Source organism: Miniopterus schreibersii, assembly GCF_964146895.1.
Source record: "Miniopterus schreibersii genome assembly, chromosome: X".
Classification (NCBI taxonomy): Eukaryota; Metazoa; Chordata; class Mammalia; order Chiroptera; family Miniopteridae; genus Miniopterus; species Miniopterus schreibersii.
Genome location: NC_138104.1, coordinates 28,585,342 through 28,599,676, shown reverse-complemented (window position 1 = coordinate 28,599,676; position 14,335 = coordinate 28,585,342).

The window sequence follows — 14,335 nt, the reverse complement described above, 5'->3', positions numbered from 1 at the left end:
GGTCTGGCTAACTCTTAACCACCACGAGTATGTTTCTTCTGTATAAATATTGAGGGTGGAGCAAATGGCCACCTTCCATTTCTAAAAGCCCTCATTCCTCAGTTTTACATTCACTCCTAAGCAGAGTAATCCCCAGCTGTTTTTTTTTTTTTCTTTTATGTTGGAGCTATGTTTTAAAATCTTTATTGTAAGAGTATTACAAATGTCCCCTTTTTCCCCCATTACCCCCCTCCGCCGGGTTCCCTCCCCCACCCCAGTCCTTCACCATGGGAGAGCTACTTTTTGTTGCCCAAATGCTTCCAGTCACTGTGGGGAGAGGAGGGAAAGGGTGTAAGACTACAACGGAGAAAAAACGGGGAAGGGGCAACACAGTTGGTTTACTGCCCTCCCCTCAAGAATTTTGGCAAATTGAGAAATGAGGCCACGCAGTAGCTAATGATAATGACCCCTGCCACAGCTAGAACATCTTGCCCATTTTATTTTATATTTCATTTTTAAAAATTTAATTTAATCTAATTTTTTCCGTCACCATTTGTTCTCTTTTTTTCTTTTTGCCCAATCCTCCTCTCCCCCCCCCCCCCCCCCCCCCGCCAGAACAGAACAGTCTGCCTGAAGAGCAGGGCTTTGATGTGGGAACGGGAAGGGAAATGGGGAGGGGGGCGTCTTACCCGATTTCCTGAGCCTGGGCCCTGAGAGAAGTCTGTAAACCCCTGTGGGGTCCTCTTGCACCGCCAATTCTCTGAGAAAACTTCTAGTACAGTCTCGAGACCCTCCTACCCTGTGGCGCCCCTCCTACCGAGTATGGCCCCTCACTCACCGCGGCAGGATACGAGTGGGTGGAAAGTTAGGGTCTGAGCCAGTCTTACCAAAATTCCCCCTCAGCCAGGGCTCGGACCAGTTTTAACTGTTTTCTGAATCTGCAGGTCTAACTCCTCAGAAAGCTAAGCGGAGCTACAGTTTTGGCGAGTTTACACACACTAAAAGGTCAGACCCTCGTACTGGACCATAGCATGGCAGGGGGAGGGAGGGTACATCGGAAGACCGCAGGACCCACGTAAAACTGCAGCTATGGAGCCCTGACTCAGCGTCTGGTGTGGGCAGGCAGCACCTGGCGGAAGGATCCAGGGTTCAGCAGCTCTTAATCCCCACGTGACTGAGAGAGCTGAGTCTCACGTGATCACACCCTGGTACGTGACTCTAGGGTAAACGTGGCTAACAGCAATTCGGTAGCCGTAGAGCTTGCATGACTGCCAAGTCTTTGCCTGCCTGTGAGCATAGGAGCCACATGATGGTAGGAGCCAGGTGGCTGTTGACTTGCTGATCTGCAGAGTGGTAGCCCACAATCTTCATGTGGTAGAGATAGCTGAGGCTGACTTGTGACCATAAGGGAATACATGACCATGATATCCATATGATCCTAAGTACTCCTTCACTTACTTGACTTCAAGGGCTGAGGCTTCCTCATGTCGCTGGTAGGAGGGGCCACATGACAAGAATAATCCATGTGGCAGGCAAGGTTGAAGAATTCACATGCTCTAGTGACTTGAAGAGCTGAATCTACCACATGACCATAGTGGCAACAGGTTCAGAGAGACCAGGTGACCTCAGGTGCTGACATGACCAGCAGTTCTGGGCCTGCCACATAACTATATTGTCCACATGATGGCAGCATCCACATTACCACAGCTTTAGCAACCCACAATGTTCACAAGCCGGGTCAACTTCATGACAGTAGGGTTCTCCTGATCTGCTTGTTTCAGGAGACCATTCTCTTCATGAGCCCTGGAGATCTAAGATTGCCCACATTCCTGTTCTCCCTGGTTATGGTGGTGCCTCCGGGTGCCCTTCCTCAACACAGAACCTGGGCTTCACCTGCTCCCACCTCTTCTCTAATGTACTAATTTTTATGGGTTTTTTTTCTAATAACACATGCAATTTAATACATAAATTAATACATGGCAATGAAATATGTCCTCCCTAAAACCATAACCATTGCCACACTGTGGGAACGACTTTAAAAACCTAAACAGTGGGTACAGGTAATCATTGTTGACTTAATTTCATGAAAATCTAAAGGAAATTAAAGCAAACACAGTGAGTTTAAGTTGTTGATTTGAAGAAAAAAAAATGTGTATAATGATTACTATGTAGCAAGCACTTTAAAATGTTAACTCATTTCACCACACTATATCTGTGTCTCTGCTTATGAAGGCCTGGGTGAGGGGCTGGTGTGGGGTGGAAGGATCAATAGGGAAAAGGGTACATTTGTAATACTTTCAACAATAAAGATAATTTTTTAAAAAATAATAAATAGTGGCAATTCTATGGCATAGGTGCTCTTATTATTCCAGTGTTTACAGATGAGTGAATTGAAGCACAGTTGTGTTAATTCACTTGCCTACGATGTCACAGAACTTATAGGTGGCAAGCCAGGATTTGGCCCCAGGCACTCTGGCTTCAGACTTTGTGTTCTGATCACCTACCAGATTCCCTAAAGAAAATTAATATTAATTCAGCGTTTCTTATTCAAACTAACTGGAAAGCAAACCTCAGCTACTGAAAAGTTGAGATCATGGAGGACCTTTTTGTAATGACATTTAAATAACTTCAAGTACTAATAGTAATTAGATGGAATCAAAGTTGGAGCTAATTAAGGCCCTTGAATTCATTCGAATGTATAAATATAAACTTATTAGTATGTGAAATATTTGTGTGTATAAAAATGGTAGAAAATGCTACATGCTAGTTGAAAACATTTCCTTCTTTTAAATAAACAATAAAAAGAGAAATATTGTAGAGTTTAAACATCATACCCCACTCTTGCCTGAATTATAAAATGAAAAGTGAGTGGAATCTGCATGAGATACTACTGTATACTTTGTCTGTACCTTACTAGAAAGGACAGAAAAGGGGCAAAGAGAATATACAATGTAGTTTTTCTTGATTGAAGTGGGCGTTTTTTATTGTTCAAAATATTACAGATGTCCCATCGACCCCTTCCAATCTGCACCCACCCCCCACCCCAGTCTCTCACCACAACATTGTCTGTGTCCTTGGGTAATGCATATATGCATATAAATTCTTTGGTTAATCTCTCCCCATCCCCACCTTCCCTCTGAGATTCATCAGTCTGATCCATGCTTCCATGTCACTGAATCTGTTCTGTTCATAAATATATTAAGTTCCTTAGATTCCACATATAAGTGAGATCATGTGATGTTTGTCTTTCTCTGCCTGGCTTATTTCGCTTATATTCTCCAGGTCCATCCATACAGTCCCAAAAGGTAAGAGATCCTTCTTTACAGCTGCATAGTATTCTATGGTGTAAATGTCCCACAGCTTTTTCATCCAATCATCTACTGATGAGCACTTGGGCTGTTTCTAGATCTTAGCTATTGTAAATTGTGCTTCTGTGAACATAGGGGTGCATATATTCTTTCTGATTAGTGTTTCAGGATTCTTAGACTATATTCCTAAAAGAAGGATCACTGAGTCAAAAGGCAGTTCCATTTTTAATTTTTTGAGGAACCTCCATATTGTTTTCCATAGTGACCATACCAGTCTGCATTCCCACCAGCAGTGTACCAGGGTTCCCCTTTCCCCCACATCCTGAAGTGATACCTCATTGTGGTTTTAATTTGCATCTCTCTGATGATTAATGATGTTGAGCATTTTTTCATATGTCTCTTGGCCATCTGTATGTCCTCTTTGGAAAAGTGTCTATTCAGGTTCTTTGCCCATTTTTTAATTGGATTGTTTGTCTTCCTGGTGTTGAGTTGTATGAGTTCTTTGTATACTTTGGAAATTAGCCCCTTATCAGATACATCTCTGGCAAATATCTTCTCCCATACCTTGGGGTTCCTTTGGGGGATTTTTGTGTGTTTTTGTTTGTTTGCTTGTTTTAATTTAATTTTTAAATTTTATTTTTGTTTAAAATATTACAGATGTCCCTTTTTCTCCCCAATGACCTGTTCCACCCGGTCCCATCCCCCTCCTCAGTCGCTCTCCCCACCATTGTCCGTGTCCTTGGGTTGTGCATATATGCACATAAATTCTTTGGTTACTCTCTCCCCCTCCGCGCACCCACCCTCCTCCATCCCTCTGATATTCGTCCGTCTCATCTATGCTTCCATATCATTGAATCTATTCTGTTCACCAGTTTATTAAGTTCACTAGATTCCACATATAAGCAAGATCATGTGATGTTTGTCTTTCTCTGCCTAGCTTATTTCACTTAGCATAATATTCTCCAGGTCCATCCATACTGTCCCAAAGGGTACGAGATTCTTCTTCTTTACAGCTGCGTAGTATACTTTGAGGCTGTTTTCGTTTGCTGTGCAGAATATTTTTAGTTTGATGTAATCCCATTTGTTCATTTTTTTTCTTTTGTTTCTCTTGCCCTAGGAGATGTATCAGTGAAAATTCCGCTATGTGAGATGTCTGTGACTTTACTGTTTATGTTTTTTCCAGGATTTCATGGTTTCCGGACTTACATTTAAGTCTTTATTCCATTTTGAGTTTATTCTTGTGTATGGAGTAAATTGGTGATCTAATTTTATTTTTTTGCATGTACTTGTCCAATTTTCCCACCCCCACTTATTGAAGAGACTGTCTTTACTCCATTGTATGCTCTTGCCTCCTTTGTCAAATAATAGCTGACCATAATGGCTTTGGTCTATTTCTGTGGTCTCTGTTCTGTTCCATTGATCTATATGTCTGTTGTTTTACCAATACCAGGCTGTTTTGATTACAATGGCTTTGTAGTATAGTTTTATATTCAGTAAAGTGATCCCTCCCACTCTGTTCTTCTTTCTTAAGATGGTTGTGGCTATTCGGGGTCTTCCTTGATTCCATATAAATTTTTGGAATATTTGTTCTAGCTCTGTGAAATATGCTGTTGGTATTTTAATAGGAATTGCATTGAACTACAGATTGCTTTGGGTAGTATGGACATTTTAATATTAATTCTTCCAAACCATGAACATGGTATATTCTTCCACTTGTTTATATCTTCCTCTGTTTCTTTTTTCGGTGTCCTGTAGTTTTCCAAGTTTAGGTCTTTTACATCTTTGGTTAAGTTTATTCCTAGGTATCTTATTTTTTTAGTTGCAATGGTAAATGGTATTGTTTCTTTAGTTTCTCTTTCTGTGAGTTCATTATTGGTGTATAAAAATGCCGTAGATTTTTTAATGTTAATTTTGTATCCAGCTACCTTGCCAAATTCATTTATCAAATCTAGTAGTACTTTGATGGAGTCTTTAGGGTTTTCTACGTACAATATCATGTCATCTGCAACTAATGACAGTTTTACTTCTTCCTTTCCAATTTGGATACCTTTTTTGTTTTCCTCCTGTCTGATAGCTGTGGCAAAGACTTCCAATACTATGTTGGATAAGAGTGGTGAAAATGGACAACCCTGTCTTATTCCTGTTTTTTAAGGGAAATGGTTTTAGTTTTTGCCCATTGAGTATGTTGGCTGTAGGTTTGTCATATATGGCCTTGAGGTATGTTCCCTCTATTCCAGGTTTGCTGAGAGGTTTTATTAAAAAAGGGTGTTGGATTTTGTTGAATGCTTTTTCTGCACCTATTGATATGATCATATGATTTTTGTCCTTCATTTTGTTTTTGCGATGTATCACATTTATTGATTCGAGAATATTATACCAACCTTGCGTCCCTGGAATAAATCCCACTGGGTGTGGTGTACTATCTTTAAAATGTATTGCTGGATCCTGTTTGCTAATATTTCATTGAGTATTTTAGCATTTATGTTCATCAGGGATATTGGCCTGTAATTTTCTTTCTTTGTAGTGTCTTTATCTGATTTTGGGATTAGGATGATGCTGGTCTTATTTAAAAAGCTTGAATTTTCTGGAATAGTTGGGGGAGGATAGATGTTAATTTTTCTTTGACTTTTTGGTAAAACTTACCTGTAAATCCATTTAGTCCCAGACTTTTGTTTGCTGGGAGTTTTTTGATTACTGCTTCAATTTCATTAGTTGTTATCATCCTATTCAGGTTTTCTGATTCTTCCTGATTCAGCTTTGGAAGATTGTATGCTTCTAGGAATTTGTCCATTTCACCCAGGTTGTCCAGTTTGTTGGCATATTGTTGCTCATAGTATTTTCTTACGATCCTTTGTATTTCTGTTGAGTCAGTTATTATATCGCCTCTTTCATTTCTGATTTTATTTATTTGGGTTCTCTCTCTTTGTTTGTTGGTGAGTCTGGCTAAAGATTCATCAATCTTGTTTATCTTTTCAAAGAACCAACTCAGTTTCATTGATTTTTTTGATTTTTTTTTTTGTATTTTTTTTTTTTTTTTAGCTTCTATGTCATTAATTTCTGCTCTGATCTTTATTATTTCCTTCTTTCTATTTCCTTGGGGCTTTTCTTGCTGTTCTCCTAATTCTTTTAGTTGTTGTGTTAGATGTTTTAGTAGAGCTTTTTTTTGTTTGTTTCTTGAAGTATGCTTGTACTACTATGAACTTTCCTCTCAGGACTGTTTTCACTGTGTCCCATAGATTTTGGGTTTTTGTCCGTTCATTTTTGTTTTTTTTCCAGGAAGTGTTTGATTTCCTCCTTGATCTGATTGGTAACCCATTCATTGTTTAATAACACGCTATTTAGCCTCCATGTGTTTGAATATTTTTGAGTATTTTTATGGTGGTTGATTTTTAGTTTCATGCCATTGTGATCCGAGAAGATGCTTGATATGACTTCAGTCTTCTTGAATTTGTAGAGACTTGCCTTGTGCCCTAACATGAGGTCTATTTTTGAGAATGTTCCATGTGCACTTGAGAAAAATGTGTATTCTGCTGCTTTGGGATGAAATGTTCTGTAAATGTCAATTAAATCCATTATATCTAGTGTGTCATTTAAGGTCTCTTTTTCCCTGTTAATTTTTTGTCTTGATGATATCTGTCCAATAATGACAGTGAGGTGTTAAAGTCCCTCACTATGATTGTGTTGCTGTCGATCTCCCCCTTAATGTCCACCAACAAATTTTTTGTATATTCAGGTGATCCTATATTGGGTGCGTATATATTTATAAGGGATATTTCCTCCTGTTGGTTTGATCCCTTTAGTATTACGTAGTGACCTTCTTTGTCCCTTGTTATGGTCTTTATTTTGAAGTCTATTTTGTCAGAAAGATTGCTACTCCAGCTTCTTTTTTTGGTTTCTATTTGCATGGAATATTTGTTTCCACCTCTTCACTCTCAGCCTGTGTGAATCTTTTGCTCTCAGGTGGGTCTCTTGTAGACAGCATATATATGGGTCCTGTTTTCTTATCCATTCAGCTACCCTATGTCTTTTGATTGGACCATTTATTCCGTTTACATTTAAGGTTATTATTGACATATTCTTATTTAATGCCATTTTTGGCTTTTATGCTGATGTACTTTTCTCTCAATATTTTTTATTTTTCTTAAAGCAGTCCTTTTAGCATTTCTTGCAATGCTAGTTTGGTGGTACTGAACTCCTTTATCCTTCTTTTGTCTGTGAAGCTCTTTATTTCACCATGAATTTTAAATGGTAGTCTTGCTGGATAAAGCAGTCTTGGTTTCATGTTCTTGCTTTTCATTATTTTAAGAACTTTATGCCACTCCCTTCTGGCCTGAAGTGTTTCTGTTGAGAAATCTGCTGTCAGCCTTATGGGTGTTCCCTTGTAGGTCACTGCTTGTCTCTCCCTTGCAGCCCTTAATATTCTCTCTTTGTCCTTAACATTTGCCATTTTAATTATGATGTGTCTTGGAGTGGGTCTCTTTGGGTCCCTCTTGTTTGGAACCCTCTGTGCTTCCTGAATTCGTGTGGCTTTCTCCCTCGCCAGCCTAGGGTAGTTTTCTGTAATTATGTCATCCACCAAGTTCTCTATCCCTTGCTCACTTTCCTCCACCTCTGGCACCTCTATGATGCATATTTTTTTTTGCTTCATGTTGTCCCAAAGCTCCCTTAGACAGTCCTCATGCTTTTTAAGAGATTTTTCTTTTTATACCTTATCTTCCAAGTCACTGATTCTACCCTCTGCTTCATTGAACCTGCTTTTAATTCCTTCCAGCATATTCATGATATTAGATATAGTGTTCTTCATTTCTTCCTGGTTCTTATTTTTGATATCTAGCTTTTTTTCCATGTTTTCACTAAGTTCCTGGACCTTTCCATTCAGTGTCTTGTGGTTCTCATTAATTTCCTTGAGCATCTTTATAACCATTACTCTGAATTCTATTTCTGATAACTTGCTTATCTCCATCTCATCAAGGTCTTTTTCTGGTGATTTTTTATTTTCTTTAGTTTGGGGGTTGTTTCTTTGTCTCTCCACTTTATTAACTCTTTGATTGAATGTGTATTAATCTTTTTTTCTGATTTGTCTGGAAAGCTGAAGCATTGTCTGTATATCCTGAATAAATTTGATGTAGTCTTTCTGGTTTGCTGGATTAGGCTAAATTAGTACTATGTGAGCAGTGGGATTATTTTGCTAGGTCCCTGGATTGGGGCATGGCTACAAAAATAAGCTGAAGAAAATGCAATAGACAAATTTTACACAATAATTAAATTTGAATATACTAGTAAGGACATCAGTCTCTGTGTTTGTAGTTCTAAGCCTGTTGAAGAAAGTTGTGAGTTTTGGAGTGACCGTATGTGCAAATTGGTGTTCCTTAGATAATTATGGAAAATTATTTATAGCACACATGTAAATGCAGGGTATAAAAATGGAGCCACATGTATAATAGGGCCTATTATGAAACTTCAAGTTGGATTTAGAAAACATCTACATACTGTCACAGCATAGAATCTGATATCAAGACTTAATGTCTGTTCCAACCTAGTTTCTATAATTACCCACATATGGTCAGATCCACAGTCTAAGATACATAGAATAAAACCTACGCCACCTATGCTCAACTGAAACATATATTGATGGTGATAGAAGTCAACTTCTCTCCCCAAAAGACAAACCCTGGAGTTCTAATTATAACTTTTCTTCCGAAGAGTCAGATTTTCTTCTGTCAGAGATGATAGTGATATCATTCATTCTTTCTCTGAGATGATTACCAGGAGGAATTTTAGGATTAAAAAAAAATCAGTTGCAGCAATGGATGCCTGTCAGCACTGGGAAATGGGGACTAAGCTTATAGATAAACATCTATATGTACACAGCTTATATGTGCTAAGCAGTTTAGAGACTGTGTTATCAGGTCCTGTGTTTGTTTAGGTGAGGTAGATTGGTAAGCAATTCTTCTTAAGTGTTATTTGGCAAGATATACTGGGGACAATTTTTACTTCTTTTATATTTTTGTTTTGTGGAGGACGTTTTAGAAGTCAATGCTAGTGGTTTTCAGAGGAGTGGCTTTACCTAACACAGGAAAATATAAAAGAGGAATTAATAACAGAGAGTTGTGATACTGTTAAATAAAACATAGAAAACCAAATGCTTTTGTTCAAACACAAATATGTGCAACCGAACTATATGTCTGATGTGAATTTACTTTCAGAAAGCAAAATTGACTTACCTGGCAACATTATACACAATTTATCAGATGGGGCTTTATCTTCATAGAAATTACAATCAAAATATGTTTTTCTTTGTTCCCTTGAGAAATTCACTTATTAACTAGAAGTAACTTTATCGTCAGTGTCAAGCAGCCAGAAAGAAGAGAACCAGTTGCAGAAATTGCTCCCTGACAAACTACGCAATATGCTTCCCACTCCATCACAATGTAAATTTCAACAGCTCTAGCTAAGAGCTCATTCTTGAGGACTTCCACAACATAAAAATATAAAATTACATTCACAGTAAAAACCTCTTTTAGGACAGAGGACAGATAGGAGTGAGAAGCTAGGGATCACTTACAGGGTTTTTGATCATGAGCTGTGCCATTTGTGATGGTATGATTCATTGACACAGTTTGAAAACCCTATCCATATGAAGATCATTAATATTCAGGGCTTTAGAAAACTATTAGAAGAGAATTGAAATGGCCCCAGCTTGGCTCTTGTTTTCCACTCAATATAAACATATTTGCCACTCCAAAAATAAAACTACTTCCTTTAAAAATATTGTTAAGATCAGTTTTAGATAAGCAGTCTTGTTGCAATAGCACACTTCAACCTACTGCTGGTGGAAAATTTTTCATATGACATAAAAGAGTGAGCTTAGCCAATTTCCTTTAGGAAAAAAAGGCTTTGAAGACTAAATGATATCAATGGGCTTTGTATTTCTATAATGTCGCCAGATGATTTCTTAATTATGTACTTCATATAGATATGGTCCCAATTATAATCTAAAATGTACAAGATGCTTTGCCATTTTTTCATAAAATTTAGAAAAACATGCCATGTCCTGTGCTATCTAAAAACTGATAGCTACTCGCAATAGTTGATGAGAACTAGATCCTGAAATTTGAATTTAGTCTAGAGTGTCTTCTTTTAAATATATGAGGTACTTTTTTTCCAGTTGCAATTTATGAATTTTATAAAGATCTTTAATCAAATGAAATGTAAAATCAAGAAACAAAAACACTGGAGACAATTGGAGAAATTTGAAAACTGACTAAATATTGGATACTTTTGTAAAAAGATGCAATTAAATGTCTTTGGAAGGTAAATCTTATCAGAAAAGAAAAAAAAAAAAAAAAAACCACCTTAGCCACCTAAGCAAATCACATTAACTTATTTCAATGATTCCTTTCTAAATAAGTGAATTTTAATTAAAATTATTGGATATCTAGATATTTTGAAATAACGTGAAATACTGACACTTTAATTGCTAGACAAGTCTTAAGTTCACCTGCTTTGGCTTTTTATTACAGAAAGTCTGTAAAGCGGTTTTGGAGCTGTTGATATAATGCCTTGTGCTTTGTTGAAGGTGTTTCTTGAAGGGAGAGTGTGTTTAAAATGTCAGTCTAAGGAATGCTGGTTGATATAATGCCTTGTGCTTTGGAGCTGTTGATATAATGCCTTGTGCTTTGTTGAAGGTGTTTCTTGAAGGGAGAGTGTGTTTAAAGGTCAGTCTAAGGAATGCTGGTTGTTTACTTTTTTTGTTATCATTGGAAATTGAGGTTTCTAAGAATTAAAAGTTCAAGTTAAGTTGAAAGAAATTATATGGTTGTGATAATAAAAGGCATGAGGTATGGAAATTCATTTTTGAGGGAAAAGAAAAAAATAAGTTATTCTAAGGATAGTTATTTCTGAATGGATAAGAATGTTTGTGAAAGTTGTAAAAATATTTGTAAAAGGTTGCGAAGGCTATAAAAGTTTGTAAATGTTTTAAGTTTATTTTTAAAACCAAAAACCAAACCAAAACAAAACAGCCTATCTCTCAAATGTTACTGACTTCCTTAGACTGGAGCCCAGACTTTGTTTATTTCCACTGCTCATTCATGGCCCTTGAGGTTTTTGAAAGTCTCAACAGATCTTCCTGCTTGGTAATTAGGACCTTCCCTCCCCTTTTCCAGTCTTAAGAATTATCAAGGGGGGGGGGGGAATTCTTGCATTTTCTCTGCAAAAAATTAATAATTCAAATTATATATATGGTCTTTATATAATGAGTTCCTCTGTGTGTGGTGAATTTTTAACCTCCGGGTGGCATTACTAGGATATAATCTTTTATTGGCCTAAAAAGATTAAATACTTACATAAATTAAGCAGAATTTTGTAGTCTGGACAAAATATTTAATATTAAAATTGTTTTTAAGTTTGATTAATGTCTTTTAAAGTTATTACAATAAAATATGTGTTTGTTTTACCTAGATTTACAAAGAGTTTACGATATAATCTTTTGGTTAAGTATATTTGACAACCTTCTCAAAGTTTAAATTTTAAGAGACTTTTTAACCAAGAAATGAGCAATGAGCCCCAGAATACCTCAAGAATTTATTCTCTCTTCTTATTAAAAAAACATTTTTAAACTAGATTAGGCCTATTTAATATGCTTGAAATTACATGGAAAGCTTTGCCAAAAAAATAATAACTTATATTTGTATGCATATATTTTTATTAAAATGAATGTTCTAAAAATTTGAACCTGCCCTAGGAAAAAACGTATAAAGATTCAAAGCCAAGTTCAAACAGGAAAATCTCAGGGATAACAGGTGTCCTGTCAGTGACATCAGGAAAACCAAAAATGATGGTTCCCTGTGGGTGCTGCTGGCAATGGTACTCTGGATATTTGTGGTCCACACATTGAAAGTTTATGAATTATTTACAGTGCTCAATACACACTTCACATAAACCATGTACAAAGTTTTAAAATCTTAAATATTATTCTTTATATATTGGAATTGTGTATTGAATCTAAATATATGTACATATAAAGACTTTATATTATTTGCTATGTCATTTTACAGTAATTATTATTTACCAAAAATTATCTTAGAATGTTATATCTTACAAAAAGCAAAGTTTTTTTAATCAATTACCTTATAATCAAATCTATAACCATGCCACTTTATGTTTTGTCATTTATACACAGTCATTGTTTTTTTCTAATACATTTACAAATATATTACACCTTTTAAAAATCCATGAAAATGACTCTGACTTACTCTAAATTACAGGTCTGTAAACAAATCATATATTTGAACTGGATGAAAATTTATAAAACTAAGAAATAGCTGAATTCATGAAAATACTGACAATCAGAATAAACAAAAAAAATTGGCTATGGGACTGAATGAACTGAAAATAATTGGGTTTTTTACTTTAAAATATTGCTGATTTTTAAATCTTTTTGTTTTCCAAATATAAGGAAAACTAAAGGCAGACATTCTACATTATTATCAATGGCTCATTAACAAGGTTATAGGAACTAATAAATCAATAACATTTATTTCACAGTACTCCCAGGAAACAAAGACTTCGAAAACCACAACTTACAACCAGAAGATTTTTGTCCACTGAAAAAGACATTAATTAAAGACTCTCTCCAACAATATTAAAAGGGACCCTACCTTATCAGATGCCTAACCTCAAATGGACATCTGCCCCTATCTCTGACAATTGCTTCATCTACAGTGGAAATCAAAGACTTTTCAAGGATAAAAAGCCACCAACCACAGAGGCAGACAGCTTTCCCAAGACGTCAACAAGGTCTATATCCTCACAAGTCACTGCTACTCAAACTTTGTTCTTATGTCACCTTAATGTTATTAATTAAATGTACATAAATAATTTTTATTTTGTTATTATCCTCCTTATGGTTTCCTAATGGAAACCATACCTGTCTGCCCAGACCTCCTCCCTTATTAAAAATGAAAAATTTAACTTGAATAGTTACTAACCTTTCCCACCTACTAGACAATGATATTCTAATGATCAATTTTAATAATAAAATAATAAAAAGTCTTAATTCACCTGGACAAACATAAATTACAAGTGACAGTGAATAAAAACATATAATTATCTTAATAAAAATTATAATAATACATATAAAGGGTTTTTCGGTTGGCTGTGATGCTTATTCCCCTCAGACCCTTCCTTATCTAATATTAGAAATTTTCTGTTCCTAATCAGTTACTGGTTTAGTACTATTGCTTTTATTCCTGGTATATAAATATTACTAGAGACAAAAAATAAAACATAAACAACAAAATAACTCAAATCATAATAACTCAAAAATTAGAAATAATCCAAAATATTTTTAATGAGGACATATAGGATCTGACTGCCTCCCATTCACTTGCCTTTTTATTTTTAATAATAATAATAATAATTCGACCTTGAATGCCATCTAAGGTTATGGTCTTGCCGCATCTCCAATGGTCCATTATTCAGCAAGTCAAACACTAACACTGAGACTTCCTAGGAATAAGCCTTTCTAGCACCATGGGACCCCGTTATCCAACCAAAAGGTTGGTCGTCAGTGCATCATTTGGATTGATTTATGACCAAAAGGGGAATTTGTGGACGAAAAGGGGCCACATGCTAACCTGACTAGCTCAGGGAAGGCTTGCACAGCGGCCTTGCAAACTCAGAGACCTAAAGTAACCACAAAAGATGGTATGAAATTAAAACTTTTTAACTGAAAGCAGTTTATGGTGAGTAGTCATGTGCTGGGCCCACATCTTCCCTGGTGAAGGTTGATCTTTACTTCAACTGAGCTTGTCTATTCTTTTTGCATCTACAATAACATATCTTTGGAATGTCAAAGTAATTTTCCTTTCTCCAGACCCCTCAAAGCGCAGGCACCACTCTGAAGAGACCACAAAGCCCCTCATTGTTATTGAGTTAATTGTTGACTTAACTATCCTACACACTCCTATGTAAAAAAAGTATGTCTATCACCCAGCCAGGTGTGGCTCAGCGGTAGAGCATCAACCTATAATCCAAGAAATCAA